The sequence below is a fragment of the Mastomys coucha genome, unplaced genomic scaffold (genome assembly GCF_008632895.1).
Source record: "Mastomys coucha isolate ucsf_1 unplaced genomic scaffold, UCSF_Mcou_1 pScaffold19, whole genome shotgun sequence".
Lineage (NCBI taxonomy): Eukaryota > Metazoa > Chordata > Mammalia > Rodentia > Muridae > Mastomys > Mastomys coucha.
The window spans coordinates 5,145,306-5,151,209 of record NW_022196901.1 but is presented as its reverse complement, the minus strand read 5'-3'; positions in this window follow the sequence as shown (position 1 = coordinate 5,151,209).

The window sequence follows — 5,904 nt, the reverse complement described above, 5'->3', positions numbered from 1 at the left end:
AAAAAAAAAAAAAAAAAAAAAATGCCCCTCCAAACTTGAGGCCATATCAGATGATCTTAGACTGGTCGATAAGCATAGGTACTTACAGCTGCCTAGAAAAGGAAGGTTCAAGAATCCAGTAGTTGTTCAGTCCATGAGGATAAGATGTGTCTGCTGGTCTTCAGTATATGCAGGAATCTCAAAGTAAGCTCTGATAGCAGTAAAGAAATGGACTTTGCTAGGAAGAGTGAGAACAAGCAGGCAGCAAGAGCTTCTTTCTTTCATGCCCTTATACAGTCTGCAAGTACTTCTACTTGCAGACTGTAGTCCAAATTAAAAGTGTTAGTTGGGTAGCTCGATCTTCTTGTGAGACTCCTCACAGTGGGAGCCGGGGCTGTCTCTGACTCCTAACAGCGGGAGCCGGGGCTGTCTCTGACTCCTCACAGTGGGAGCCGGGGCTGTCTCTGACTTCTAACAGTGGGAGCTGGGCTGTCTCTGACTCCTAACAGGCGGAGCCGGGGCTGTCTCTGACTCCTCACAGTGGGAGCCGGGGCTGTCTCTGACTCCTCACAGTGGGAGCCGGGGCTGTCTCTGACTCCTCACAGCGGGAGCCGGGGCTGTCTCTGACTCCTCACAGCGGGAGCCGGGGCTGTCTCTGACTCCTCACAGCAGGAGCCGGGGCTGTCTCTGACTCCTCACAGCAGGAGCCGGGGCTGTCTCTGACTCCTCACAGCAGGAGCCGAGGCTGTCTCTGACTCCTAACAGCAGGAGCCGGGGCTGTGTCTGACTCTGTGGCCTGCCTTTGGGTCCCTTACCCCTACTGGGTTGCCTTGTCTAGCCTTAGTGGAAGAGGAGGTGCCTAGCCTTACTACTTCATCATATGTGGGCCCAGTCATTTAGGTTTTAGTTAATTCCAGATGTAGTCAAGTTGACAACCAAAATCAGCCATCACAGCAGGAAACAAGTAAGGAGCGGGGCAGTTTAAAGGGAAGGGGTACAGACACTATGGAAAAATATTATATAAACTACAAGTGTAGAAACTCCCTTTAAAACACACACACACACACACACACACACACACACACACACTTAAATAGTTTCTGTGGGGCAATACCTCCTCTAGATAGCATAGGCTATCAAATAAAAGGCTCAGAAATAGGAAGGGGTTACCTCATTTCAAGTTGTTGGCCAGTGGACATCTCATAAACACCTTTACCCAAGCATTACAGGCCACTACCACTGCTCTTGGTTACTCTACAGAATTTGATGTTAAGACCCTGTTGCTGAAGATATCACACACTTACATTACAGAACATGGAGAAACTAACCTGGAAGGTTTGTTCCTACTGGCTTGCTTTCCTAGTGCTGGAAGTTTCTATGCAAGCTAATGGAGTAGAAAAGCAATCAACAGTCTTACCTAGCTATTAATACTGAGAGCTACAATAACAACTGTCCTAGCAAGATATGCCCACTGGTGTAATAGTAACACAAATGTTATATGAATTGTTATGTTTCAGGTTGGATTTAAAATCTGTTTTACAAGATGGAACTCATACCTGTTACAATTAACCAAACTAAAAATTCATGGGTAGCTAGATCAGAGGCCCTAAGAATGATTCTAATACTATTATACTAAGTGAACTTAGAGATAAATAACATCCCCATCTCTCAGATTAGCACATCTCTCAAACCTGATCAGACTCTTTTTGCAGTAGATGGCAATTAACAGACCTGAAACTGGCAATGTACAAATAAGAGACTGCTGGGTGCTAATATCTAGATCAGTCATCTATATTATCCTTCTCCCTGACAAGATTCAGAGATTTTACTGGGAAAGAATGGGCAAAAAGATTGTAGTAGCCAATGGTAGTGGAAATCTACAGTGAAACAGTATTTGGCAGACATCACAGCACCATTGCACCCATGAACTTACAGTGGGCTGTGACTGCATGCACAAGATTAAGCCAGTCAATATTCCAGAAGGGAAAGAGTCATGAAGTCTCAAACCTAGAGGAGGAACTCTTGCCATCAGATGGCTTCTGGGAGGAGTCAGCTTTCTTCAGGCATGTGGCCAACTCATGCTCCTTGCTTATTATAAATTTGCTCTTGACAGATGTTAAGAGTTATTTAGGAAGAGGCACTCTGAATTGGGAAAATGCCTCCATAAGATTTGTCTACAGGAAATGTGTAGAGCAGATTTAAAATTTGCCTGTAGGAAAGTCTGAAGTACCCAGCTCATTGTGGGTAGTGTAAATCCTCAACAGGTGGTCCTGGGTGTACAAATGAGAACGCAGTCTGGGGGTGCCAGTGGGGAGCAAGCCAGAAAGCAGCACTCCTCCATGGCCTCTGCATTAGCTCCTGTCTCCAGGTTCTTGCCTGATTTGAGTTCCTGCCCTGATTTTCTTCTATTGGATTATTACTTGGAAGTGTAAGATGAAATAAATCCTTTCCTAAAGTAAAATGGGGTTTAAAGCAAAGAGCACATGAAGTTAAGAGGGGGAAAAATAGTGGGGGAAAAGAGAAGAAAATGGGGGAAAATCTAATAATAACACATTATATGAAGCTATGAAATTCTCAAACAATAAAAAAAAATTAACTTTTATTTAAAAATACAAAACATTCTGCTCCTCTGAAGACACCACAGTCTCAGGCCTCCCAGAGGTCCGCTGCACATAGGCAACTGGTAAGGGACATTCTGGAACAGACACCCCACGGGAATCCCAAGGAGGATAGTGGTCTCAGGACCCATCAATCCCCAAGCCCCCCTTTCCCTGAATTCGACTCCCCTTCCAGAAGGTGACTTCTGTTGGGGCAGAGCACCAGCTTGTCTGCTCCCCTGAAGACACCACGGTCTCAAGGCCTCTAGGTGGTCTTCTGCATGCAGGGCAACTGACATTGCAGTCTCAAGGCTGCCAGGAAGTCCGCTACAGGCAGGGCAACTTGGCAATAGACCCCACAGTCTGAAGGCCTCCCAGGAGAACAGCTATAAGCAAGGCAACAGCTTGACCCCTCCTGTGAAGACCAAACAGACTGAAGGCCTCACAGGAGCTCTGCTGTAGCCAGGGCAACAGATCAGCAGCTTGTCTGTCCCTCTGAAGACCCCACAGTCTGAAGGCTTCACAGGAGGTCTGCTATAGCCAGGGCCACAGGCCTACCAGGAGACTAGCAGCAACCCAGGGACTCAAGAGGCAAGATACCCAGACCAGCTAATACCAGAGATAACCAGATGGTGAGAGGCATGTGCAAGACCATAAGCAACAAAACCAATACACTTTGGCATCATCAGAACCCAGTTCTCCCCCCACAGCAAGTCCTGAATACCCCAACACACCTGAAAATCAGGAATATGTCCTAAAATTCTATCTTATGAAGACAATAGAGTCCTTTAAAGAGGATATAAATAACTCAATGAAAGAAATACACGAAAACATGGGTAAACAGGTAGATGTCCTTAAAGAGGAAACAAATAAGTTACTTAAAGAAACAGAGGAAAACACAGTCAAACCCGTGCAGTAATTGAACAAAGTGGTCCAACACCTAAAAGTGGAAGTAGAAACAATAAAGCAAACACAAACAGAGGAAACCCTGGAAATAGAAAACCTAGGAGAGAGGTCAGGAATCACAGATATAAGTGTCACCAACAGAATACAAGAGACAGAACAGAGAATCTCAGGTGTAGGAGATACCTTAGAAGATATTGACACAACTAACTGTCAAAGAAAACTCAAAACATAAAAAACTCCTAGCCCAAAACATCCAGCAAATCCAGAATACAATGAAAAGACCAAATCTAAGAATAGGAATAGAGGAGAGTGAAGATTCCCAGCTCAAAGGACATGAAAACATCAACAAAATCATAGAAGAAAACTTCCCCAACCTAAAGAAAGAGATGGGCATAAACAAATATGAAGCCAATAGAAAACCAAATAGATTGGACCAGAAAAGAAAATCCTAGTCTCATAATAATTAAAACACTAAATGCACAGATCAAAGAAAGAATAGTAAAAGCCAAAAGGGGAAAAAGGTCAAGTCATGTACAAAGGCAGATCTACCAGAGCACAGACTTCTCAACAGAGACACTAAAAGACAGAAGTGCCTGGACAGAGGTCATGCAGACCCTAAGAGAACAGAAATGCCAGCTCAGGCTACTATACCCAGCAAAACCCTCAATCAACATACATTGAGAAACCAAAATATTCCAGGACAAATCCAAATTCAAACAGTACCTATCTACCAATTCAGTCCTACAGAGGAATGTAGAAGGAAAACTCCAACACAAAGAGGGTACCTTTGTGGGTACACCAAAGAAAAAAACAAGATATTAAGCATCTCACAACAAAGCCAAAAGGAGAGAATCACATGCACATAATACCACCTAAAACAACAAACATAAGAGGAACTAACAATCATCTGTCTTAAATATCTCTCAATATCAATGGACTTGATTCCCTTATAAAAAGACATAAGCTGACAGACTAGATACACAAACAGAATCCAGCATTTTGCTGCATACAAGAAATACACCTCAATAACAAAGAAAGACACTACCTCAGAGTAAAAGGCTGGAAAAAGGTTTTCCAAGCAAATGGTCCCAAGAAAGAAGCTGGAGTTGCCATCCTAATATCCAATAAAATAGACTTTCAACCAAAAGTTATCAAATGAGATGAGGAAGGACACTTCATATTCATCAAAGGAAAAATCCACTAAGAGAAAGTCTCAATTCTGAACATCTATGCCCCAAATGCAAGGGCACTCATATTCAGAAAAGAAACTTTACTAAAGCTCAAAGCACACATTGCACCTCACACAATAATAGTGGGAGACTTCCAAAGTTATGCGTGTAAAGGTCAGAACTGATTCTATCCTATGTGGAACCTGCTTGAACTCAGTTTGTTATGCTTGGTTGCCACGGACTGGGTTTCTGCGGGGTCCCCTTGTTCCGCAGGGTGATGAAAACTCTGGCCTGGTGGGCAAGGAGTTCGGTGGATGATAAAAAGAGTCGACACAAGGGAGTGCTGAGTCTGAAGGTATTTCTTAAAAATGGCATGACGCTTTTACAGTCATTGCAAAAGAGAAATGAGAAATCTGGCAGCTCAGTAGTTGAGGTACATCTGAGGTCACCTGAAACACACTGGGTCTAAAACAGCAGCCATTTCCTCTGGACTGGTGCAGCACCTCCAGGCTCTGAGCATGCTCAGGCCACATGGGCCTGGCCGGAGTGGGGGGGGGGGTGCGCGAGCCAGTAGGGTAGAGGCTCTAATCTAGAATCTCCAGCCTTCAATCTCAAATGATGACTGCTGCACACAGTCTCACACACACACTCAGCTCAAGGACCCGCCCATCCTTAGTAAAACATCCACTCTGCTAATCTTCTGGGCTAGTAGAGACTTGTCTCTTTCTTGCTAATAGTGGTTCAGCTGCAGTACCTGACTGAGAATGAGGATTCTACTTGACCTTGCCCTGGGATAAGTCTCCCATTCTGTAAGCTTCAGTGCCCTACCTACAATGCTGAAGGCAATTAGTCTGGATGGGTAACATTCTTTACAGAATTCCAAGCCAGGGTTTGGCTAAGATGTTGGAACATTGGTAAAGATCAGAGAGCAATGTCCAATTTTGTCTAGCTATTAATAAATCATATCTTGATGGGCACCTAGCAGGTAAGTTCGCAAGGACATATCTGGGCTACCTCTGAGTTAGTGGATGCCACAGCTGACTGAATACTCAGGAGGGACAAACTCCCTTTGAAGTCATATTGCCTCTTTTTGGAGATCAGGCTTTTACCCCTGATATTGCAGATGTAACTAGAGTAGACAAGTGGGCGTGGCACTTGGTGGCAAGCATCTTTACCTATTGATCTATCTTTTTTTTTAATAGTTTATGACATTTTACTTTCAATAAAGTTTGTATTAGGATTCTTTTTTTTTT